Below are 20,464 nucleotides of genomic sequence, written 5' to 3'. Positions count from 1 at the left end.
GCGAGCGCCGACCTTGAGTATATATACAGCGCGACGGCGCATGCACTGTCAGCTGTTGAATGTTCTCGAAGCGCGACGCCACATGCGCGTCCACTGGAGAATCAGGAGAATTGTAGATGTCGAACGCGGTGTGTAGAGGAGGAAGGGTGCACAGATGGTGGAGGAGTGAAGCGCGCGCGGTGTGTAGAGGAGGAAGGGATGCACAGATGGTGGAAGAGTGGGCGACGGCGCGACGGCGCATGCGCGCGCGTCAGCTGTCGAATGTTCGAGAAGCGGTGCGGACGGCGCGGACGGCGCACTACAAGGCGCGAGTATAAGATGCTTCCGCATCTAAAAAACTAGGATGAAGGGGAAGAAACAGATGTAGACCTCGACGCGCGACGTAACATGGTGAGACTCGGGAAAAAAAACAGCGTCCACCGTGGGGCTTGAACCCACGTCCCTGAGATTAAGAGTCTCATGCTCTACCGACTGAGCAAGCCGGGAACGCAGGATTTGACTCGGCACACAACCTCTCGTTTGTAAAAGGTCAGCATAGTTCACCAAAAGAAAAAAAACTAGGATGGCTGGGAAGAAACAGATGTAGACCTCGACGCGTGACGTAACTTGGTGAGGCTCGGGAAATAAACAGCGCCCAACGTGGGGCTCGAACCCACGACCCTGAGATTAAGAGTCTCATGCTCTACCGGCTGAGATAGTCGGACACGCAGGAATTGACTCGGCACACAACATCTCGTTTGTAAAAGATCAGCATAGTTCACCAAAAGAAAAAAAACAAAGATGGCTCGGAAGAAACAGATGTAGACCTCGACGCGTGACGTAACTTGGTGAGGCTCGGGAAATAAACAGCGCCCAACGTGGAGCTCGAACCCACGACCCTGAGATTAAGAGTCTCATGCTCTACCGACTGAGCTAGCCGGGCACGCAGGAATTGACTCGACACACAACATCTCGTTTGTAAAAGATCAGCATAGTTCACCAAATGAAAAAAAAGCAAAGATGGTTGGGAAGAAACAGATGTAGACCTCGACGCGTGACGTAACTTGGTGAGGCTCGGGAAAAAAACAGTTTCCAACGTGGGGCTCGAACCCACGACCCTGAGATTAAGAGTCTCATGCTCTACCAACTGAGCTAGCCGGGCACGCAGGAATTGACTCGGCACACAACATCTCGTCTGTAAAAGATCAGCCTAGTTCAGCAAAAAAAACTAGGATGGCTGGGAAGAAACAGATGTAGGCCTCGACGCGCGACGTTACATGGTGAGACTCGGGAAAAAAACAGCGTCCACCATGAGGCTCGAACGCACGACCCTGAGATTAAGAGTCTCATGCTCAACCGACTTAGCTAGCCGGGCACGCAGGAATTGACTCGGCACACAACATCTCGTTTGTAAAAGATCAGCATAGATCACCAAAAGAAAAAAAATTGCCCGCAGCTTCCCTCGGGGGAACACTGAGGAGGATGCGGAGCATAGAATTGGTTAACGGGGTGTTAAAGTGCGACTTACTTGGGTCGATGGCTAAATTGGTTAACGTGGTTGTTAAAGGGGTGTTAAATTGCGACTTACTTGGGTCGATGGCTAAATTGGTTAACGTGGTTGCAGGAGGGAGTGTTAAATGAGTGAACACGTACACACGTATGCGAAAGGACGGCGCTGGTCGAAGGACGTCGATCATTGTGTTTGTGGATTCGTTGGAATTCATTTCACCGCGACCTTGGACGTCGACGCGCCGTACAAACCAACTGACGAGCGGCAACTGAGCGAGCGAGCGCCGACCTTGAGTATATATACAGCGCGTTGAATGTTCTCGAAGGAGAAGCGCGCGCGCGGCACAGATGGCGACGGCGCGACGGCGCATGCGCTGTCAGCTGTCGAACGTTCTCGAAGGAGAAGCGCGCGCGGCACAGATGGTGGGCGACGGCGCATGCGCGCGCGTCAGCTGTCGAATGTTCGAGAAGCGGTGCGGACGGCGCGGACGGCGCACTACAAGGCGCGAGTATAAGATGCTTCCGCATCTAAAAAACTAGGATGGCTGGGAAGAAACAGATGTAGACCTCGACGCGTGACGTAACTTGGTGAGGCTCGGGAAAAAACAGCGCCCAATGTGGGGCTCGAACCCACGACCCTGAGATTAAGAGTCTCATGCTCTACCGACTGAGCTAGCCGGGCACGCAGGAATTGACTCGGCACACAACATCTCGTTTGTAAAAGATCAGCATAGTTCACCAAAAGAAAAAAAAACAAAGATGGCTGGGAAGAAACAGATGTAGACATCGACGCGTGACGTAACTTGGTGAGGCTCGGGAAAAAAACAGCGCGAACGTGGGGCTTGAACCCACGACCCTGAGATTAAGAGTCTCATGCTCTACCGACTGAGCTAGCCGGGCACGCAGGAATTTACTCGGCACACAACATCTCGTTTGTAAAAGATCAGCATAGTTCACCAAAAAAAACTAGGATTGCTGGGAAGAAACAGATGTAGACCTCGACGCGCGACGTAACATGGTGAGACTCGGGAAAAAAACAGCGTCCACCGTGGGGCTCGAACCCACGACCCTGAGATTAAGAGTCTCATGCTCTACCGACTGAACTAGCCGGGCACGCAGGAATTGACTCGGCACACAACATCTCGTTTGTAAAAGATCAGCATAGTTCACCAAAAGAAAAAAAAACTAGGATGGCTGGGAAGGAACAGATGCAGACCTCGACTCGCGACGTAACAAGGTAAAACTCGGGAAAAAAAATGCGTCCACCGTGGGGGTCGAACCCACGACCCTGAGATTAAGAGTCTCATGCTCTACTGACTGAGCTAGCTTGCACGCAGGAATTGACTCGGCACACAACTTCTCGTTTGTAAAAGATCAGCATAGTTCACCAAAAGAAAAAAAAACAAAGATGGCTGGGAAGAAACAGATGTAGACCTCGACGCGTGACGTAACTTGGTGAGGCTCAGGAAAAAAACAGCGCCCAACGTGGGGCTCGAACCCACGACCCTGAGATTAAGAGTCTCATGCTCTACCGACTGAGCTAGCCGGGCACGCAGGAATTGACTCGGCACACAACATCTCGTTTGTAAAAGATCAGCATAGTTCACCAAAAGAAAAAAAAACAAAGATGGCTGGGAAGAAACAGATGTAGACCTCGACGCGTGACGTAACTTGGTGAGGCTCGGGAAATAAACAGCGCCCAACGTGGGGCTCGAACCCACGACCCTGAGATTAAGAGTCTCATGCTCTACCGACTCAGGTAGTCGGACACGCAGGAATTGACTCGGCACAGAACATCTCGTTTGTAAAAGATCAGCATAGTTCACCAAAAGAAAAAAAAACAAAGATGGCTGGGAAGAAACAGATGTAGACCACGACGCGGGACGTAACTTGGTGAGGCTCGGGAAATAAACAGCGCCCAACGTGGGGCTCGAACCCACGACCCTGAGATTAAGAGTCTCATGCTCTACCGACTGATCTAGCCGGGCACGCAGGAATTGACCCGGCACACAACATCTCGTTTGTAAAAGATAAGCATAGTTCACCAAAAGAAAAAAAAACAAAGATGGCTGGGAAGAAACAGATGTAGACCTCGACGCGTGACGTAACTTGGTGAGGCTCGGGAAAAAAACAGCGCCCAACGTGGGGCTCGAACTGACTGAGCTAGCCTGGCACGCAGGTATTGACTCGGCACACAACATCTCCTTTGTAAAAGATCACCATAGTTCACCAAAAGAAAAAAAAAACAAAGATGGCTGGGAAGAAACAGATGTAGACATCGACGCGTACGTAACTTGGTGAGCTCGGGAAAAAACAGCACCGAACGTGGGGCTTGAACCCACGACCCTGAGATTAAGAGTCTCATGCTCTACCGACTGAGCTAGCCGGGCACGCAGGAATTTACTCGGCACACAACATCTCGTTTGTAAAAGATCAGCATAGTTCACCAAAAAAAAACTAGGATTGCTGGGAAGAAACAGATGTAGACCTCGACGCGCGACGTAACATGGTGAGACTCGGGAAAAAAACAGCGTCCACCGTTGGGCTCGAACCCACGACCCTGAGATTAAGAGTCTCATGCTCTACCGACTGAACTAGCCGGGCACGCCGGAATTGACTCGGCACACGACATCTCGTTTGTAAAAGATCAGCATAGTTCACCAAAAGAAAAAAAAACTAGGATGGCTGGGAAGGAACAGATGCAGACCTCGACTCGCGACGTAACATGGTAAGACTCGGGAAAAAAACAGCGTCCACCGTGTGGGTCGAACCCCCGACCCTGAGATTAAGAGTCTCATGCTCTACCGACTGAGCTAGCCGGGCACGCAGGAATTGACTCGGCACACAACATCTCGTTTGTAAAAGGTCAGCATAGTTCACCAAAAGAAAAAAACTAGGATGGCTGGGAAGAAACAGATGTAGACCTCGACGCGTAACGTAACTTGGTGAGGCTCGGAAAAAAAACAGCGCCCAACGTGGGGCTCGAACCCACGACCCTGAGATTAAGAGTCTCATGCTCTACCGACTGAGCTAGCCGGGCACGCAGGAATTGACTCGGCACACAACATCTCGTCTGTAAAAGATCAGCCTAGTTCACAAAAAAAAAACTAGGATGGCTGGGAAGAAACAGATGTAGACCTCGACGCGTGACGTAACTTGGTGAGGCTCGGGAAAAAAACAACGCCCAACGTGGGGCTCGAACCCACGACCCTGAGATTAAGAGTCTCATGCTCTACCGACTGAGCTAGCCGGGCACGCAGGAATTGACTGGGCACACAACATCTCGTTTGTAAAAGATCAGCATAGTTCACCAAAAGAAAAAAAAACTAGGATGGCTGGGAAGAAACAGATGTAGACCTCGACGCGTGACGTAACTTGGTGAGGCTCGGGAAATAAACAGCGCCCAACGTGGAGCTCGAACCCACGACCCTGAGATTAAGAGTATCATGCTCTACCGACTGAGCTAGCCGGGCACGCAGGAAGTGACTCGGCACACAACATCTCGTTTGTAAAAGATCAGCATAGTTCACCAAAAGAAAAAAAACAAAGTTGGCTGGCAAGAAACAGATGTAGACCTCTACGCGTGACGTAACTTGGTGAGGCTCGGGAAATAAACAGCGCCCAACGTGGGGCTCGAACCCACGACCCTGAGATTAAGAGTCTCATGCTCTACCGACTGAGCTTGCCAGACACGCAGGAAATGACTCGGCACACAACATCTCGTTTGTAAAAAATCAGCATAGTTCACCAAAAGAAAAAAAAACAAAGATGGCTGGGAAGAAACAGATGTAGACCTCGACGCGTGACGTAACTTGGTGAGGCTCGGGAAATAAACAGCGCCCAACGTGGAGCTCGAACCCACGACCCTGAGATTAAGAGTCTCATGCTCTACCGACTGAGCTAGCCGGGCACGCAGGAATTGACTCGGCACAAAACATCTCGTTTGCAAAAGATCAGCATAGTTCACCAAAAGAAAAAAAACAAAATGGCTGGGAAGAAACAGATGTAGACCTCGACGCGTGACGTAACTTGGTGAGGCTCGGGAAATAAACAGCGCCCAACGTGGGGCTCGAACCCACGACCCTGAGATTAAGAGTCTCATGCTCTACCGGCTGAGATAGTCGGACACGCAGGAATTGACTCGGCACACAACATCTCGTTTGTAAAAGGTCAGCATAGTTCACCAAAAGAAAAAAACTAGGATGGCTGGGAAGAAACAGATGTAGACCTCGACGCGTAACGTAACTTGGTGAGGCTCGGAAAAAAAACAGCGCCCAACGTGGGGCTCGAACCCACGACCCTGAGATTAAGAGTCTCATGCTCTACCGACTGAGCTAGCCGGGCACGCAGGAATTGACTCGGCACACAACATCTCGTCTGTAAAAGATCAGCCTAGTTCACAAAAAAAAAACTAGGATGGCTGGGAAGAAACAGATGTAGACCTCGACGCGTGACGTAACTTGGTGAGGCTCGGGAAAAAAACAACGCCCAACGTGGGGCTCGAACCCACGACCCTGAGATTAAGAGTCTCATGCTCTACCGACTGAGCTAGCCGGGCACGCAGGAATTGACTGGGCACACAACATCTCGTTTGTAAAAGATCAGCATAGTTCACCAAAAGAAAAAAAAACTAGGATGGCTGGGAAGAAACAGATGTAGACCTCGACGCGTGACGTAACTTGGTGAGGCTCGGGAAATAAACAGCGCCCAACGTGGAGCTCGAACCCACGACCCTGAGATTAAGAGTATCATGCTCTACCGACTGAGCTAGCCGGGCACGCAGGAAGTGACTCGGCACACAACATCTCGTTTGTAAAAGATCAGCATAGTTCACCAAAAGAAAAAAAACAAAGTTGGCTGGCAAGAAACAGATGTAGACCTCTACGCGTGACGTAACTTGGTGAGGCTCGGGAAATAAACAGCGCCCAACGTGGGGCTCGAACCCACGACCCTGAGATTAAGAGTCTCATGCTCTACCGACTGAGCTTGCCAGACACGCAGGAAATGACTCGGCACACAACATCTCGTTTGTAAAAAATCAGCATAGTTCACCAAAAGAAAAAAAAACAAAGATGGCTGGGAAGAAACAGATGTAGACCTCGACGCGTGACGTAACTTGGTGAGGCTCGGGAAATAAACAGCGCCCAACGTGGAGCTCGAACCCACGACCCTGAGATTAAGAGTCTCATGCTCTACCGACTGAGCTAGCCGGGCACGCAGGAATTGACTCGGCACAAAACATCTCGTTTGCAAAAGATCAGCATAGTTCACCAAAAGAAAAAAAACAAAATGGCTGGGAAGAAACAGATGTAGACCTCGACGCGTGACGTAACTTGGTGAGGCTCGGGAAATAAACAGCGCCCAACGTGGGGCTCGAACCCACGACCCTGAGATTAAGAGTCTCATGCTCTACCGGCTGAGATAGTCGGACACGCAGGAATTGACTCGGCACACAACATCTCGTTTGTAAAAGATCAGCATAGTTCACCAAAAGAAAAAAAACAAAGATGGCTCGGAAGAAACAGATGTAGACCTCGACGCGTGACGTAACTTGGTGAGGCTCGGGAAATAAACAGCGCCCAACGTGGAGCTCGAACCCACGACCCTGAGATTAAGAGTCTCATGCTCTACCGACTGAGCTAGCCGGGCACGCAGGAATTGACTCGACACACAACATCTCGTTTGTAAAAGATCAGCATAGTTCACCAAATGAAAAAAAAGCAAAGATGGTTGGGAAGAAACAGATGTAGACCTCGACGCGTGACGTAACTTGGTGAGGCTCGGGAAAAAAACAGTTTCCAACGTGGGGCTCGAACCCACGACCCTGAGATTAAGAGTCTCATGCTCTACCAACTGAGCTAGCCGGGCACGCAGGAATTGACTCGGCACACAACATCTCGTCTGTAAAAGATCAGCCTAGTTCACCAAAAAAAACTAGGATGGCTGGGAAGAAACAGATGTAGGCCTCGACGCGCGACGTTACATGGTGAGACTCGGGAAAAAAACAGCGTCCACCATGAGGCTCGAACGCACGACCCTGAGATTAAGAGTCTCATGCTCAACCGACTTAGCTAGCCGGGCACGCAGGAATTGACTCGGCACACAACATCTCGTTTGTAAAAGATCAGCATAGATCACCAAAAGAAAAAAAATTGCCCGCAGCTTCCCTCGGGGGAACACTGAGGAGGATGCGGAGCATAGAATTGGTTAACGGGGTGTTAAAGTGCGACTTACTTGGGTCGATGGCTAAATTGGTTAACGTGGTTGTTAAAGGGGTGTTAAATTGCGACTTACTTGGGTCGATGGCTAAATTGGTTAACGTGGTTGCAGGAGGGAGTGTTAAATGAGTGAACACGTACACACGTATGCGAAAGGACGGCGCTGGTCGAAGGACGTCGATCATTGTGTTTGTGGATTCGTTGGAATTCATTTCACCGCGAACTTGGACGTCGACGCGCCGTACAAACCAACTGACGAGCGGCAACTGAGCGAGCGAGCGCCGACCTTGAGTATATATACAGCGCGTTGAATGTTCTCGAAGGAGAAGCGCGCGCGCGGCACAGATGGCGACGGCGCGACGGCGCATGCGCTGTCAGCTGTCGAACGTTCTCGAAGGAGAAGCGCGCGCGGCACAGATGGTGGGCGACGGCGCATGCGCGCGCGTCAGCTGTCGAATGTTCGAGAAGCGGTGCGGACGGCGCGGACGGCGCACTACAAGGCGCGAGTATAAGATGCTTCCGCATCTAAAAAACTAGGATGGCTGGGAAGAAACAGATGTAGACCTCGACGCGTGACGTAACTTGGTGAGGCTCGGGAAAAAACAGCGCCCAATGTGGGGCTCGAACCCACGACCCTGAGATTAAGAGTCTCATGCTCTACCGACTGAGCTAGCCGGGCACGCAGGAATTGACTCGGCACACAACATCTCGTTTGTCAAAGATCAGCATAGTTCACCAAAAGAAAAAAAATTGCCCGCAGCTTCCCTCGGGGGAACACTGAGGAGGATGCGGAGCATATAATTGGTTAACGGGGTGTTAAAGTGCGACTTACTTTGGTCGATGGCTAAATTGGTTAACGTGGTTGTGAAATGGGGTGTTAAATTGCGACTTACTTGGGTCGATGGCTAAATTGGTTAACGTGGTTGTAGGAGGGGGTGTTAAATGACTGAACACGTACACACGTATGCGAAAGGGCGGCGCTGGTCGAAGGGACGTCGATCATTGTGTTTGTGGATTGGTTGGAATTCATTTCACCGCGACCTTGGACGTCGACGCACCGTACAAACCAACCGACGAGCGGCAACTGAGCGAGCGAGCGCCGACCTTGAGTATATATACAGCGCGACGGCGCATGCACTGTCAGCTGTTGAATGTTCTCGAAGCGCGACGCCACATGCGCGTCCACTGGAGAATCAGGAGAATTGTAGATGTCGAACGCGGTGTGTAGAGGAGGAAGGGTGCACAGATGGTGGAGGAGTGAAGCGCGCGCGGTGTGTAGAGGAGGAAGGGATGCACAGATGGTGGAAGAGTGGGCGACGGCGCGACGGCGCATGCGCGCGCGTCAGCTGTCGAATGTTCGAGAAGCGGTGCGGACGGCGCGGACGGCGCACTACAAGGCGCGAGTATAAGATGCTTCCGCATCTAAAAAACTAGGATGAAGGGGAAGAAACAGATGTAGACCTCGACGCGTGACGTAACTTGGTGAGGCTCGGGAAATAAACAGCGCCCAACGTGGGGCTCGAACCCACGACCCTGAGATTAAGAGTCTCATGCTCTACCGACTGAGCTAGCCGGGCACGCACGAATTGACTCGGCACACAAAATCTCGTTTGTAAAATATCAGCATAGTTCACCAAAAGAAAAAAACAAAGATGGCTGGGAAGAAACAGATGTAGACCTCGACGCGGGACGTAAATTGGTGAGGCTCGGGAAATAAACAGTGCCCTACGTGGGGCTCGAACTCACGATCCTGAGATTAAGAGTCTCATGCTCTACTGACTGAGCTAGCCTGGCACGCAGGAATCGACTCGGCACACAACATCCCATTTGTAAAAGATCAGCATAGTTCACCAAAAGAAAAAAAAACTAGGATGGCTGGAAAGAAACAGATGTAGACCTCGACGCGCGACGTAACATGGTGAGACTCGGGAAAAAAACAGCGTCCACCGTCGGGCTCGAACCCACGACCCTGAGATAGAGTCTCATGCCATACCGACTGAGCTAGCCGGGCACGCAGGAATGGACTCGGCACACAACATCTCGTTTGTAAAAGATCAGCATAGTTCACCAAAAGAAAAAAAACTAGGATGGCTGGGAAGGAACAGATGCAGACCTCGACGCGCGACATAACATGATGAGGCTCGGGAAAAAAACAGCGCCCAACGTGGGGCTCGAACTCACGATCGTGAGATTAAGAGTCTCATGCTCTACCGACTGAGCTAGCCGGGCACGCAGGATTTTACTCGGCACACAACATCTCGTTTGTAAAAGATCAGCATAGTTCAACAAAAGAAAAAAACTAGGATGGAGGGGAAGAAACAGATGTAGACCTCGTCGCGACGTAACATGGTGAGACTCGGGAAAAAACTAGCGTCCACCGTGGGGCTCGAACCCACGACCCTGAAGTTAAGAGTCTCATGCTCTACCGACTGAACTAGCCGGGCACGCAGGAATGGACTCGGCACACAACATCTCGTTTGTAAAATATCAGCATAGTTCACCAAAAGAAAAAAAAACTAGGATGGCTGGGAAGAAACAGATGTAGACATCGACGCGTGACGTAACTTGGTGAGGCTCGGGAAAAAACAGCGCCCAACGTGGGGCTCGAACCCACGACCCTGAGATTAAGAGTCTCATGCTCTACCGACTGAGCTAGCCGGGCACGCAGGAATTGACTCGGCACACAACATCTCGTTTGTAAAAGATCAGCATAGTTCACCAAAAGAAAAAAACTAGGATGAAGGGGAAGAAACAGATGTAGAGCTCGACGCGGGACGTAACATGGTGAGGCTCGGGAAAAAAACAGCGCCCAACGTGGGGCTCGAACTCACGATCCTGAGATTAAGAGTCTCATGCTCTACTGACTGAGCTAGCCTGGCACTGTTGTGCCAGCGAGTCCCCGTCAAACGTCCGTGCCTCGGAAAAAGGCAATCTGGGTCAAGGCCAGCCCGCAGTCCCCCTGACGCGAACATCTCAACGGCGTGAACACGCGCGGCGCCTCTCTCGCCCACGTGCATTGAGTCAGCGGCGCACGTGACAGCGAGCCGGCGTTCTCGTGTCGGGTGGTCTGACGCATGGCGCGGCAACCCCATTGGAAGAATCTGTCCTGACGACCAGCGGCGCTTCTGATTGGACATTTTGGTTGGACCCGGTGTAAATAAAAGAAGCCCTGCGGCGTGTCGCGATCGGCGGTCCTATGTGAGAGGCGTCCCCGTGTCGGAGTGCCGACATGTGTGTGAGTCAGCGGTCTTAGGCGAAAAACTGACCTATGTGTTAGAGAGAAGAGCTCGGCTCTTCGAGTCTCTGTCGGCCCCAGTGCCGAAATTGTAACGCCTCTGTAAATATGCTGTACATAAACCTTGTTTAACTCACCGTCGTCTCGTCCGCTCGTCTTATCAGCTCTGCGCAGAAGCAGTCGCGAGCTGATAAACATACGCTACCAAACGGCTGGTGACCTTCCCGGCGGAGTTGAAAGCAGTGGCGCCTCCGGGGCCGTGTTGGCGTCGCCGTCTTTCGCAACAGTGGTGGCTTCGGCGGGATAGGCCCCTCGTTCTCAACAGTGGTTGGCAGCTGCGGGATCGGCCGGCGTCAGCGACATCGATGCGGTGAGTGCCTGATGTTTTCCCCTCAGTTCACCAGACTACTCTAGCTCAGGTTGTAGTAGTTTAGAGAAGGGCTGTGTGAAGCATTGAAGGGAGCTTTGATCGTTTCAAGCCAAGTCGAAGTGCTTTGAAACAAAGTTAATGCGGAGGTGGTAAACACGGGAGTGTGAAAAATTGCTTGCGCGTCTTGCTAGTAGGCTTATAGTGGGTACGGCAAGTAAATTGTTAACAGGGGCAAACAGCAAGAGGCTAGTGTGAACGATGGAGAACCTTAAGGTGAAGGAACTCATCGAAATTTGTGAGGAACTCGGCATTACTTTGGGCCGTGCGAAACGAAAGCAAGCGATCCTTGAGATCATGAAGGATGAGGGAGTGTCGGCTGAGGAAGTCGATGAGGCCTGGGTGGATATTAAAGCACGCCGTGAGGAGGCTGAAAGGCGAGAAGTAGAAGCTCGCGAACGTGAAGAAGCTGAAAGGCGAGAAGCTCGCGAACGTGAAGAAAGGCGAGAAGCTCGCGAACGTGAAGAAAGGCGAGAAGCTCGCGAACGTGAGGAGGCTGAAAGGCGCGAAGCTCGCGAAGAAGCTGAAAGGCGCGAAGCTCGCGAACGTGAAGAAGCTGAAAGGCGCGAACGTCGCGAGGAGGCCGAGAGACAGGAGCGTCTCGAGTTGAAACGACTAGAATTGGCAATCCTACAGTGTTCGCAGGCGCCTAGCGTAGCTTCTCCAACAGTTCAGGTCAGCGGTTTTAGAATTCGGGACCAACTGCCACCGTTCGTAGTAGGCGAGGACATGGCGAAGTATCTCGTCAAGTTTGAACACGTCTGTGAGCGAAACGCTTTGGAGCGATCTCTTTGGGCGCAGAACCTGTTAGCTCTTCTTCCCGGCGAAGTGTCCGACGCATTAACTTGCTTGTCTAGAAAAGCGTTTGAGAGCTATGACGAGGTTAAGGAAGTGCTCTTGAGACATTATAAGTTGTCACCCGAGGCTTTCAGGCAAAGGTTCCGGTATGCTGAAAAGGGGAATGAGTCACACGTTGACTTCGCGTTTCGTCTTAAAGCCGATTTGATTGAATGGCTCAAGGGCGAAGGTGTTTATGACGACCGCGATAAAGTGGTGGAATGCGTTGCATTGGAGCAATTCTACCGCTGCATCGAGGAGGATGTCAAACTTTGGCTGCAGGACAGACTTGGGGACGTACAGTTAAACAAGGCAGCTGAGTTAGCTGAGGAGTATTATACTCGCCGAAAGTTGCATAGCAGGGCAGCGCGCGTTGAAAAGGATGAAAGGAAAGAGGGCTTTTCAAGGAAACCTGATCAACGGAAACCCGCTCCGCACCGTAATTTCAAGAAGGACCCGTCTCTTACGAAGGACAGTGTAGGGGAAGGGCAAACAGAAGCGGTGAAATCGAGTGAGGTTTCTACCACACAGGCATTAGAACCGGAAAACAAACGGAAGCCGCTAATCTGCTACAACTGCAAAAAGGAAGGACACATCGCGAGAAACTGTCAGGAAAAATTTGCCTTCGCAACAATCCGAGAATCAGAAAAAAACATGCGGTTGTTGGAGCCGTATCTCCAAGAAATTAGGGTCAATGAGAAAACGTGCCGAGCACTTAGAGACTCAGCTGCAACCATGGACGTTGTCCATCCTTCATTGGTGTCTCCGGATGACTTCACAGGAGAATGCGCGTGGATCAGGCAAGTCGCCGAGGAGCAGAGTGTTCGCTTACCAATCGCCACCGTTGTCATTGAAGGCCCGTTCGGTAAGCTTTGCGCCGAAGCGGCTGTGTCTGCCGCGCTGAATGGTCGTTTTTCTTATCTTTTCTCCAACAACTCGGAGCAGCTTCTCAAAGAGCAGGGCAAATCGTTCTTCCCCAACTTAGCGTGCATGGCTCTCACGCGATCGCAAGCGCGAAAGCTTTCGCGGAAGCTTGACTTGGTTCCATGCGGTGAACTCTCAAGTGACCTTGTCGGCGGGTCTACGGAACCCCAGAAAGGAAATTTTCCGCATGAGTCATGTGAGCAGTCACGCGAGCGGCCCGTCGCCGAACCTAGCTGCGCGGTTTCCGGAGAAAGGGGAGACGACGTGGCGCCATTGAGTCAGAGCGAGAGGGTTGCAACGCTCTCGCCTGTAGCGGAAAGTTGGAGCGAGCTGCCGAGGGTTGATCGAGAGACGCTCATTCGAGAGCAGCGTGAGGATCTCTCGATTGAAGCGCTAGTGGAAAGCCAAATTGAAGCGCGAGTGGAAAGCCAGAAAAACGCGGCAAAAGTGCTGTCGAAAGAGCACTACGAGAAATCAGGGAAGAAGCGCGCTTTTGAAGTTGATAATCAGGTAATGCGGCTGCAGCCATCCAAAAGGAACAAGCTTGAGGTTGATTGGGAAGGGCCCGTCACAGTATTATCGAAGCCTTGCGATTCAAATTATGAAGTGAAATTAGGAAGGCGGCCGGACAAAATTTACAACTTGATGAAACCATACGTTCAACATCAAGCGGTCGTAAATCTGTTGTTGAATGCTTCAGAGGAAGAGGAAGCAGAAAGTTTGAGTTCTAGTGAGGTAATCGAAGGGGGATCGAAAGTAATCCGGGAGCAGGTAAACATAGAGCCTAGCTTAAGTGAAGGAGGACCTGAGAAAGAGGACCTGAGAAAGATTGGTTCCGAGTTTGAAGACGTGTTTTCGGACTGCCCCGGAAACATGAGGGTGATCGAACACGATATCGAGCTAAGCGGTGAGGAGTCAATCCGTAGCAAGCCGTATCGTTGTTCCCCTGTGCAACGTCGAAAGTGTGAGCCGCTCTTGGTGCCGCATAGGTATCGTCGCCTAAAAGTGGCCGGTTACTGAAGTGGAGCATGTTGCTCCACAGCGCAACTTTGACGTTCGCTATCAAAAAAAATAAAGGAAAGGTAAACGCTAATGCAGGTGCATTGAGCAGTGCGTTCCAGCTAGTAACTTCTCAACCTTTCGGTTTCTGGCTGGCGATTCGGGGCAAAATTTTGACCTCATCACGACCTGGGCTGAGCGCTCTCGTTCAGAGTGATCTCAAGGGGCCAACTTTGTGGTATTCTAATTCGTTACGTTGTTGTACGTGGAAAAAAAAATTTGAGTTGTCATTTTAAGAGTCTTGTGTCCCACATGTGCCTCTTGATGTAGAGGGAACAAAATTCCGATAGACACGTAGATAGGTATATGTTGTACTATACTTTGTCTGGTGTTCTGTCGGGTGACCGAAGGCACTTGCGTGTGTCGTGTGTTGTCTGTTGTCGATCCGTTCTTGGCAAGTTGCAGAACCATCGACAAGTGCTGAAACCGAAGATGGTCAGAAGAGACGAGTGAAGCTGGTCAGCAAGTTGTGGCGACAAGCCAGTGGAGCTGGGATCCGTCGTCAAAAATGGGATGTGTTCCCGGAACAGTCTGGAGCTGTATTCTCCCCATGGCCCTGGAGGCGAACCTGGAGGGACCTGGCGAACGAGCGCACCTGACATCCGAGCCCCGTGGAAGCAGCTCGTCTTTCCGGTGCATTGTCTGGCGGCGGGGGTGCTGTTGTGCCAGCGAGTCCCCGTCAAACGTCCGTGCCTCGGAAAAAGGCAATCTGGGTCAAGGCCAGCCCGCAGTCCCCCTGACGCGAACATCTCAACGGCGTGAACACGCGCGGCGCCTCTCTCGCCCACGTGCATTGAGTCAGCGGCGCACGTGACAGCGAGCCGGCGTTCTCGTGTCGGGTGGTCTGACGCATGGCGCGGCAACCCCATTGGAAGAATCTGTCCTGACGACCAGCGGCGCTTCTGATTGGACATTTTGGTTGGACCCGGTGTAAATAAAAGAAGCCCTGCGGCGTGTCGCGATCGGCGGTCCTATGTGAGAGGCGTCCCCGTGTCGGAGTGCCGACATGTGTGTGAGTCAGCGGTCTTAGGCGAAAGACTGACCTATGTGTTAGAGAGAAGAGCTCGGCTCTTCGAGTCTCTGTCGGCCCCAGTGCCGAAATTGTAACGCCTCTGTAAATATGCTGTACATAAACCTTGTTTAACTCACCGTCGTCTCGTCCGCTCGTCTTATCAGCTCTGCGCAGAAGCAGTCGCGAGCTGATAAACATACGCTACCAAACGGCTGGTGACCTTCCCGGCGGAGTTGAAAGCAGTGGCGCCTCCGGGGCCGTGTTGGCGTCGCCGTCTTTCGCAACAGTGGTGGCTTCGGCGGGATAGGCCCCTCGTTCTCAACAGCACGAAGGAATTGGCTCGGCACACAACTTCTCATTTGTAAAAGATCAGCATAGTTCACCAAAAGAAAAAAAACAAAGATGGCTGGGAAGAAACAGATGTAGACATCGACGCGTGACGTAACTTGGTGAGGCTCGGGAAAAAAACAGCGCCGAACGTGGTGCTTGAACCCACGACCCTGAGATTAAGAGTCTCACGCTCTACCGACTGAGCTAGCCGGGCACGCAGGAATTGACTCGGCACACAACATCTCGTTTGTAAAAGATCAGCATAGTTCACCAAAAGAAAAAAAAACTAGGATGGCTGGGAAGAAACACATGTACCCCTCGATGCGTGACGTAACTTGGTGAGGCTCGGGAAAAAACAGCGCCCAACGTGGGGCTCGAACCCACGACCCTGAGATTAAGAGTCTCATGCTCTACCGACTGAGCTAGCCGGGCACGCAGGAATTGACACGGCACACAACATCTCGTTTGTAAAAGATCAGCATAGTTCACCAAAAGAAAAAAACTAGGATGGAGGGGAAGAAACAGATGTAGACCTCGACGCGCGACGTAACATGGTGAGACTCGGGAAAAAAACAGCGTCCACCGTGGGGCTCGAACCCACGACCCTGAGATTAAGAGTCTCATGGTCTACCGACTGAGCTAGCCGGGCACGCAGGAATTGACTCGGCACACAACATCTCGTTTGTAAAAGGTCAGCATAGTTCACCAAAAGAAAAAAACTAGGATGGCTGGGAAGAAACAGATGTAGACCTCGACGCGTGACGTAACTTGGTGAGGCTCGGAAAAAAAACAGCGCCCAACGTGGGGCTCGAACTCACGATCCTGAGATTAAGAGTCTCATGCTCTACTGACTCAGCTAGCCTGGCACGCAGGTATTGACTCGGCACACAACATCTCGTTTGTAAAAGATCACCACAGTTCACCAAAAGAAAAAAAAACAAAGATGGCTGGGAAGAAACAGATGTAGACATCGACGCGTGACGTAACTTGGTGAGCTCGGGAAAAAAACAGCGCCGAACGTGGGGCTTGAACCCACGACCCTGAGATTAAGAGTCTCATGCTCTACCGACTGAGCTAGCCGGGCACTCAGGAATTTACTCGGCACACAACATCTCGTTTGTAAAAGATCAGCATAGTTCACCAAAAAAAAACTAGGATTGCTGGGAAGAAACAGATGTAGACCTCGACGCGCGACGTAACATGGTGAGACTCGGAAAAAAAAACAGCGTCCACCGTGGGGCTCGAACCCACGACCCTGAGATTAAGAGTCTCATGCTCTACCGACTGAACTAGCCGGGCACGCAGGAATTGACTCGGCACACAACATCTCGTTTGTAAAAGATCAGCATAGTTCACCAAAAGAAAAAAAAACTAGGATGGCTGGGAAGGAACAGATGCAGACCTCGACTCGCGACGTAACATGGTAAGACTCGGGAAAAAAACAGCGTCCACCGTGTGGGTCGAACCCCCGACCCTGAGATTAAGAGTCTCATGCTCTACCGACTGAGCTAGCCGGGCACGTAGGAATTGACTCGCACACAACATCTCGTTTGTAAAAGATCAGCATAGTTCACCAAAAGAAAAAAAAACAAAGATGGCTGGGAAGAAACAGATGTAGACCTCGACGCGTGACGTAACTTGGTGAGGCTCGGGAAAAAAACAGCGCCCAACGTGGGGCTCGAACCTGAGACCCTGAGATTAAGAGCCTCATGCTCAACCGACTTAGCTAGCCGGACACGCACGAATTGACTCGGCACACAACATCTCGTTTGTAAAAGATCAGCATAGATCACCAAAAGAAAAAAAAACTAGGATGGCTGGGAAGAAACAGATGTAGACCTCGACGCGTGACGTAACTTGGTGAGGCTCGGGAAAAAACAGCGCCCAACGTGGGGCTCGAACCCACGACCCTGAGATTAAGAGTCTCATGCTCTACTGACTGAGCTAGCCTGGCACGCAGGTATTGACTCGGCACACAACATCTCGTTTGTAAAAGATCAGCATAGTTCACCAAAAGAAAAAAAAAAACAAAGATGGCTGGGAAGAAACAGATGTAGACCTCGACGCGTGACGTAATTTGGTGAGGCTCGGGAAAAAAACAGCGCCACACGTGGGGCTCGAACCTGAGACCCTGAGATTAAGAGTCCCATGTTCTACCGACTGAGCTAGCCGGGCACGCAGGAATCGACTCGGCACACATCTCGTTTGTAAAAAATCAGCATAGTTCACCAAAAGAAAAAAAACAAAGATGGCTGGGAAGAAACAGATGTAGACCTCGACGCGTGACGTAACTTGGTGAGGCTCGGGAAAAAAACAGCGCCCACCGTGGGGCTCGAACCCACGACCCTGAGATTAAGAGTCTCATTCTCTACCGACTGAGCTAGCCGGGCACGCAGGAATTGACTCGGCACACAACATCTCGTTTGTAAAAGATCAGCATAGTTCACCAAAAGAAAAAAAAACTAGGATGGCTGGGAAGAAACAGATGTAGACCTCGACGCGTGAAGTAACTTGGTGAGGCTCGGGAAATAAACAGCGCCCAACGTGGAGCTCGAACCCACGACCCAGAGATTAAGAGTATGATGCTCTACCGACTGAGCTAGCCGGGCACGCAGGAAGTGACTCGGCACACAACATCTCGTTTGTAAAAGATCAGCATAGGTCACCAAAAGAAAAAAAACAAAGATGGCTGGGAAGAAACAGATGTAGACCTCTACGCGTGACGTAACTTGGTGAGGCTCGGGAAATAAACAGCGCCCAACGTGGGGCTCGAACCCACGACCCTGAGATTAAGAGTCTCATGCTCTACCGACTGAGCTAGCCAGGCACGCAGGAATTGACTTGGCACACAACATCTCGTTTGTAAAAATTCAGCATAGTTCACCAAAAGAAAAAAAAACAAAGATGGCTGGGAAGAAACAGATGTAGACCTCGATGCGTGATGTAACTTGGTGATGCTCGGGAAATAAACAGCGCCCAACGTGGAGCTCGAACCCATGACCCTGAGATTAAGAGTCTCATGCTCTACCGACTGAGCTAGCCGGGCACGCAGGAATTGACTTGGCACAAAACATCTCGTTTGTAAAAGATCAGCATAGTTCACCAAAAGAAAAAAAACAAAGATGGCTGGGAAGAAACAGATGTACACCTCGACGCGTGACGTAACTTGGTGAGGCTCGGGAAATAAACAGCGCCCAACGTGGGGCTCGAACCAACGACCCTGAGATTAAGAGTCTCATGCTCTACCGACTGAGATAGTCGGACACGCAGGAATTGACTCGGCACACAACATCTCGCTTGTAAAAGATCAGCATAGTTCACCAAAAGAAAAAAAACAAAGATGGCTGGGAAGAAACAGATGTAGACCTCGACGCGTGACGTAACTTGGTGAGGCTCGGGAAATAAACAGCGCCCAACGTGGAGCTCGAACCCACGACCCTGAGATTAAGAGTCTCATGCTCTACCGACTGAGCTAGCCGGGCACGCAGGAATTGACTCGACACACAACATCTCGTTTGTAAAAGATCAGCATAGTTCACCAAATGAAAAAAAAAGCAAAGATGGTTGGGAAGAAACAGATGTAGACCTCGACGAGTGACGTAACTTGGTGAGGCTCGGGAAAAAAACAGTGCCCAACGTGGGGCTCGAACCCACGACCCTGAGATTAAGAGTCTCATGCTCGACCGACTGAGCTAGCCGGGCACGCAGGAATTAACTCGGCACACAACATCTCGTCTGTAAAAGATCAGCCTAGTTCACCAAAAAAACTAGGATGGCTGGGAAGAAACAGATGTAGACTTCGACGCGCGACGTTACATGGTGAGACTCAGGAAAAAAACAGCGTCCACCATGAGGCTCGAACGCACGACCCTGAGATTAAGAGTCTCATGCTCAACCGATTTAGCTAGCCGGGCACGCAGGAATTGACTCGGCACACAACATATCGTTTGTAAAAGATCAGCATAGATCACCAAAAGAAAAAAAATTGCCCGCAGCTTCCCTCGGGGGAACACTGAGGAGGATGCGGAGCATAGAATTGGTTAACGGGGTGTTAAATTGCGACTTACTTGGGTCGATGGCTAAATTGGTTAACGTGGTTGTAGGAGGGGGTGTTAAATGAGTGAACACGTACACACGTATGCGAAAGGACGGCGCTGGTCGAAGGGACGTCGATCATTGTGTTTGTGGATTCGTTGGAATTCATTTCACCGCGACCTTGGACGTCGACGCGCCGTACAAACCAACCCACGAGCGGCAACTGAGCGAGCGAGCGCCGACCTTGCGTATATATACAGCGCGTTGAATGTTCTCGAAGGAGAAGCGCGCGCGCGGCACAGATGGCGACGGCGCGACGGCGCATGCGCTGTCAGCTGTCGAACGTTCTCGAAGGAGAAGCGCGCGCGGCACAGATGGTGGGCGACGGCGCATGCGCGCGCGTCAGCTGTCGAATGTTCGAGAAGCGGTGCGGACGGCGCGGACGGCGCACTACAAGGCGCGAGTATAAGATGCTTCCGCATATAAAAAACTAGGATGGCTGGGAAGAAACAGATGTAGACCTCGACGCGTGACGTAACTTGGTGAGGCTCGGGAAAAAACAGCGCCCAACGTGGGGCTCGAACCCACGACCCTGAGATTAAGAGTCTCATGCTCTACCGACTGAGCTAGTTGGGCACGCAGGAATTGACTCGGCACACAACATCTCGTTTGTAAAAGATCAGCATAGTTCACCAAAAGAAAAAAATAGGATGAAGGGGAAGAAACAGATGTAGACCTCGACGCGCGACGTAACATGGTGAGACTCGGGAAAAAAACAGCGTCCACCGTGGGGCACGAACCCACGTCCCTGAGATTAAGAGTCTCATGCTCTACCGACTGAGCAAGCCGGGAACGCAGGAATTGACTCGGCACACAACCTCTCGTTTGTAAAAGGTCAG

General features: G+C 51.3%; 49 non-coding genes across 49 annotated transcripts; all 49 read right to left on the bottom strand.

The window, feature by feature from the left end:
• Window positions 1–413: 413 nt before the first annotated feature.
• On the bottom strand, window positions 414–488 carry TRNAK-CUU (transfer RNA lysine (anticodon CUU)). The gene has a single exon. It is a non-coding gene; the product is annotated as a tRNA-Lys (tRNA).
• Window positions 489–631: 143 nt separating this feature from the next.
• Window positions 632–704, bottom strand: TRNAK-CUU (transfer RNA lysine (anticodon CUU)). The gene has a single exon. It is a non-coding gene; the product is annotated as a tRNA-Lys (tRNA).
• A 145-nt stretch (window positions 705–849) lies between these two features.
• TRNAK-CUU (transfer RNA lysine (anticodon CUU)) lies at window positions 850–922 on the bottom strand. Its single transcript has one exon. It is a non-coding gene; the product is annotated as a tRNA-Lys (tRNA).
• Window positions 923–1,068: 146 nt separating this feature from the next.
• Window positions 1,069–1,141, bottom strand: TRNAK-CUU (transfer RNA lysine (anticodon CUU)). Its single transcript has one exon. It is a non-coding gene; the product is annotated as a tRNA-Lys (tRNA).
• Window positions 1,142–2,097: 956 nt separating this feature from the next.
• On the bottom strand, window positions 2,098–2,170 carry TRNAK-CUU (transfer RNA lysine (anticodon CUU)). Its single transcript has one exon. It is a non-coding gene; the product is annotated as a tRNA-Lys (tRNA).
• A 144-nt stretch (window positions 2,171–2,314) lies between these two features.
• Window positions 2,315–2,388, bottom strand: TRNAK-CUU (transfer RNA lysine (anticodon CUU)). Its single transcript has one exon. It is a non-coding gene; the product is annotated as a tRNA-Lys (tRNA).
• A 140-nt stretch (window positions 2,389–2,528) lies between these two features.
• Window positions 2,529–2,601, bottom strand: TRNAK-CUU (transfer RNA lysine (anticodon CUU)). Its single transcript has one exon. It is a non-coding gene; the product is annotated as a tRNA-Lys (tRNA).
• A 143-nt stretch (window positions 2,602–2,744) lies between these two features.
• On the bottom strand, window positions 2,745–2,820 carry TRNAK-CUU (transfer RNA lysine (anticodon CUU)). Its single transcript has one exon. It is a non-coding gene; the product is annotated as a tRNA-Lys (tRNA).
• Window positions 2,821–2,965: 145 nt separating this feature from the next.
• On the bottom strand, window positions 2,966–3,038 carry TRNAK-CUU (transfer RNA lysine (anticodon CUU)). Its single transcript has one exon. It is a non-coding gene; the product is annotated as a tRNA-Lys (tRNA).
• Window positions 3,039–3,184: 146 nt separating this feature from the next.
• TRNAK-CUU (transfer RNA lysine (anticodon CUU)) lies at window positions 3,185–3,257 on the bottom strand. Its single transcript has one exon. It is a non-coding gene; the product is annotated as a tRNA-Lys (tRNA).
• A 146-nt stretch (window positions 3,258–3,403) lies between these two features.
• TRNAK-CUU (transfer RNA lysine (anticodon CUU)) lies at window positions 3,404–3,476 on the bottom strand. The gene has a single exon. It is a non-coding gene; the product is annotated as a tRNA-Lys (tRNA).
• Window positions 3,477–3,805: 329 nt separating this feature from the next.
• On the bottom strand, window positions 3,806–3,878 carry TRNAK-CUU (transfer RNA lysine (anticodon CUU)). The gene has a single exon. It is a non-coding gene; the product is annotated as a tRNA-Lys (tRNA).
• Window positions 3,879–4,019: 141 nt separating this feature from the next.
• Window positions 4,020–4,092, bottom strand: TRNAK-CUU (transfer RNA lysine (anticodon CUU)). The gene has a single exon. It is a non-coding gene; the product is annotated as a tRNA-Lys (tRNA).
• Window positions 4,093–4,238: 146 nt separating this feature from the next.
• TRNAK-CUU (transfer RNA lysine (anticodon CUU)) lies at window positions 4,239–4,311 on the bottom strand. The gene has a single exon. It is a non-coding gene; the product is annotated as a tRNA-Lys (tRNA).
• A 144-nt stretch (window positions 4,312–4,455) lies between these two features.
• Window positions 4,456–4,528, bottom strand: TRNAK-CUU (transfer RNA lysine (anticodon CUU)). Its single transcript has one exon. It is a non-coding gene; the product is annotated as a tRNA-Lys (tRNA).
• A 141-nt stretch (window positions 4,529–4,669) lies between these two features.
• On the bottom strand, window positions 4,670–4,742 carry TRNAK-CUU (transfer RNA lysine (anticodon CUU)). Its single transcript has one exon. It is a non-coding gene; the product is annotated as a tRNA-Lys (tRNA).
• Window positions 4,743–4,888: 146 nt separating this feature from the next.
• TRNAK-CUU (transfer RNA lysine (anticodon CUU)) lies at window positions 4,889–4,961 on the bottom strand. Its single transcript has one exon. It is a non-coding gene; the product is annotated as a tRNA-Lys (tRNA).
• A 145-nt stretch (window positions 4,962–5,106) lies between these two features.
• Window positions 5,107–5,179, bottom strand: TRNAK-CUU (transfer RNA lysine (anticodon CUU)). The gene has a single exon. It is a non-coding gene; the product is annotated as a tRNA-Lys (tRNA).
• Window positions 5,180–5,325: 146 nt separating this feature from the next.
• On the bottom strand, window positions 5,326–5,398 carry TRNAK-CUU (transfer RNA lysine (anticodon CUU)). Its single transcript has one exon. It is a non-coding gene; the product is annotated as a tRNA-Lys (tRNA).
• A 144-nt stretch (window positions 5,399–5,542) lies between these two features.
• TRNAK-CUU (transfer RNA lysine (anticodon CUU)) lies at window positions 5,543–5,615 on the bottom strand. Its single transcript has one exon. It is a non-coding gene; the product is annotated as a tRNA-Lys (tRNA).
• A 144-nt stretch (window positions 5,616–5,759) lies between these two features.
• TRNAK-CUU (transfer RNA lysine (anticodon CUU)) lies at window positions 5,760–5,832 on the bottom strand. The gene has a single exon. It is a non-coding gene; the product is annotated as a tRNA-Lys (tRNA).
• Window positions 5,833–5,973: 141 nt separating this feature from the next.
• On the bottom strand, window positions 5,974–6,046 carry TRNAK-CUU (transfer RNA lysine (anticodon CUU)). The gene has a single exon. It is a non-coding gene; the product is annotated as a tRNA-Lys (tRNA).
• Window positions 6,047–6,192: 146 nt separating this feature from the next.
• On the bottom strand, window positions 6,193–6,265 carry TRNAK-CUU (transfer RNA lysine (anticodon CUU)). Its single transcript has one exon. It is a non-coding gene; the product is annotated as a tRNA-Lys (tRNA).
• Window positions 6,266–6,410: 145 nt separating this feature from the next.
• On the bottom strand, window positions 6,411–6,483 carry TRNAK-CUU (transfer RNA lysine (anticodon CUU)). Its single transcript has one exon. It is a non-coding gene; the product is annotated as a tRNA-Lys (tRNA).
• Window positions 6,484–6,629: 146 nt separating this feature from the next.
• TRNAK-CUU (transfer RNA lysine (anticodon CUU)) lies at window positions 6,630–6,702 on the bottom strand. Its single transcript has one exon. It is a non-coding gene; the product is annotated as a tRNA-Lys (tRNA).
• A 144-nt stretch (window positions 6,703–6,846) lies between these two features.
• Window positions 6,847–6,919, bottom strand: TRNAK-CUU (transfer RNA lysine (anticodon CUU)). Its single transcript has one exon. It is a non-coding gene; the product is annotated as a tRNA-Lys (tRNA).
• A 145-nt stretch (window positions 6,920–7,064) lies between these two features.
• On the bottom strand, window positions 7,065–7,137 carry TRNAK-CUU (transfer RNA lysine (anticodon CUU)). Its single transcript has one exon. It is a non-coding gene; the product is annotated as a tRNA-Lys (tRNA).
• A 146-nt stretch (window positions 7,138–7,283) lies between these two features.
• On the bottom strand, window positions 7,284–7,356 carry TRNAK-CUU (transfer RNA lysine (anticodon CUU)). The gene has a single exon. It is a non-coding gene; the product is annotated as a tRNA-Lys (tRNA).
• Window positions 7,357–8,312: 956 nt separating this feature from the next.
• TRNAK-CUU (transfer RNA lysine (anticodon CUU)) lies at window positions 8,313–8,385 on the bottom strand. The gene has a single exon. It is a non-coding gene; the product is annotated as a tRNA-Lys (tRNA).
• Window positions 8,386–9,210: 825 nt separating this feature from the next.
• TRNAK-CUU (transfer RNA lysine (anticodon CUU)) lies at window positions 9,211–9,283 on the bottom strand. Its single transcript has one exon. It is a non-coding gene; the product is annotated as a tRNA-Lys (tRNA).
• Window positions 9,284–9,427: 144 nt separating this feature from the next.
• Window positions 9,428–9,500, bottom strand: TRNAK-CUU (transfer RNA lysine (anticodon CUU)). Its single transcript has one exon. It is a non-coding gene; the product is annotated as a tRNA-Lys (tRNA).
• A 362-nt stretch (window positions 9,501–9,862) lies between these two features.
• Window positions 9,863–9,935, bottom strand: TRNAK-CUU (transfer RNA lysine (anticodon CUU)). Its single transcript has one exon. It is a non-coding gene; the product is annotated as a tRNA-Lys (tRNA).
• A 142-nt stretch (window positions 9,936–10,077) lies between these two features.
• TRNAK-CUU (transfer RNA lysine (anticodon CUU)) lies at window positions 10,078–10,150 on the bottom strand. The gene has a single exon. It is a non-coding gene; the product is annotated as a tRNA-Lys (tRNA).
• Window positions 10,151–10,295: 145 nt separating this feature from the next.
• Window positions 10,296–10,368, bottom strand: TRNAK-CUU (transfer RNA lysine (anticodon CUU)). The gene has a single exon. It is a non-coding gene; the product is annotated as a tRNA-Lys (tRNA).
• Window positions 10,369–10,512: 144 nt separating this feature from the next.
• On the bottom strand, window positions 10,513–10,585 carry TRNAK-CUU (transfer RNA lysine (anticodon CUU)). The gene has a single exon. It is a non-coding gene; the product is annotated as a tRNA-Lys (tRNA).
• Window positions 10,586–15,671: 5,086 nt separating this feature from the next.
• Window positions 15,672–15,744, bottom strand: TRNAK-CUU (transfer RNA lysine (anticodon CUU)). The gene has a single exon. It is a non-coding gene; the product is annotated as a tRNA-Lys (tRNA).
• Window positions 15,745–15,889: 145 nt separating this feature from the next.
• On the bottom strand, window positions 15,890–15,962 carry TRNAK-CUU (transfer RNA lysine (anticodon CUU)). The gene has a single exon. It is a non-coding gene; the product is annotated as a tRNA-Lys (tRNA).
• Window positions 15,963–16,106: 144 nt separating this feature from the next.
• On the bottom strand, window positions 16,107–16,179 carry TRNAK-CUU (transfer RNA lysine (anticodon CUU)). The gene has a single exon. It is a non-coding gene; the product is annotated as a tRNA-Lys (tRNA).
• A 362-nt stretch (window positions 16,180–16,541) lies between these two features.
• Window positions 16,542–16,614, bottom strand: TRNAK-CUU (transfer RNA lysine (anticodon CUU)). The gene has a single exon. It is a non-coding gene; the product is annotated as a tRNA-Lys (tRNA).
• Window positions 16,615–16,756: 142 nt separating this feature from the next.
• Window positions 16,757–16,829, bottom strand: TRNAK-CUU (transfer RNA lysine (anticodon CUU)). Its single transcript has one exon. It is a non-coding gene; the product is annotated as a tRNA-Lys (tRNA).
• Window positions 16,830–16,975: 146 nt separating this feature from the next.
• Window positions 16,976–17,048, bottom strand: TRNAK-CUU (transfer RNA lysine (anticodon CUU)). Its single transcript has one exon. It is a non-coding gene; the product is annotated as a tRNA-Lys (tRNA).
• Window positions 17,049–17,411: 363 nt separating this feature from the next.
• On the bottom strand, window positions 17,412–17,484 carry TRNAK-CUU (transfer RNA lysine (anticodon CUU)). The gene has a single exon. It is a non-coding gene; the product is annotated as a tRNA-Lys (tRNA).
• A 363-nt stretch (window positions 17,485–17,847) lies between these two features.
• On the bottom strand, window positions 17,848–17,920 carry TRNAK-CUU (transfer RNA lysine (anticodon CUU)). Its single transcript has one exon. It is a non-coding gene; the product is annotated as a tRNA-Lys (tRNA).
• A 364-nt stretch (window positions 17,921–18,284) lies between these two features.
• TRNAK-CUU (transfer RNA lysine (anticodon CUU)) lies at window positions 18,285–18,357 on the bottom strand. The gene has a single exon. It is a non-coding gene; the product is annotated as a tRNA-Lys (tRNA).
• A 146-nt stretch (window positions 18,358–18,503) lies between these two features.
• TRNAK-CUU (transfer RNA lysine (anticodon CUU)) lies at window positions 18,504–18,576 on the bottom strand. Its single transcript has one exon. It is a non-coding gene; the product is annotated as a tRNA-Lys (tRNA).
• A 145-nt stretch (window positions 18,577–18,721) lies between these two features.
• TRNAK-CUU (transfer RNA lysine (anticodon CUU)) lies at window positions 18,722–18,794 on the bottom strand. The gene has a single exon. It is a non-coding gene; the product is annotated as a tRNA-Lys (tRNA).
• Window positions 18,795–18,939: 145 nt separating this feature from the next.
• TRNAK-CUU (transfer RNA lysine (anticodon CUU)) lies at window positions 18,940–19,012 on the bottom strand. The gene has a single exon. It is a non-coding gene; the product is annotated as a tRNA-Lys (tRNA).
• Window positions 19,013–19,159: 147 nt separating this feature from the next.
• Window positions 19,160–19,232, bottom strand: TRNAK-CUU (transfer RNA lysine (anticodon CUU)). Its single transcript has one exon. It is a non-coding gene; the product is annotated as a tRNA-Lys (tRNA).
• An 896-nt stretch (window positions 19,233–20,128) lies between these two features.
• Window positions 20,129–20,201, bottom strand: TRNAK-CUU (transfer RNA lysine (anticodon CUU)). Its single transcript has one exon. It is a non-coding gene; the product is annotated as a tRNA-Lys (tRNA).
• Window positions 20,202–20,464: the final 263 nt, after the last annotated feature.

This window comes from Rhipicephalus microplus, chromosome 3 (assembly GCF_043290135.1).
Source record: "Rhipicephalus microplus isolate Deutch F79 chromosome 3, USDA_Rmic, whole genome shotgun sequence".
NCBI lineage: Eukaryota > Metazoa > Arthropoda > Arachnida > Ixodida > Ixodidae > Rhipicephalus > Rhipicephalus microplus.
Note: the sequence above shows the minus strand (reverse complement) of the source record. Positions and strands in the feature narration are given on the sequence as shown.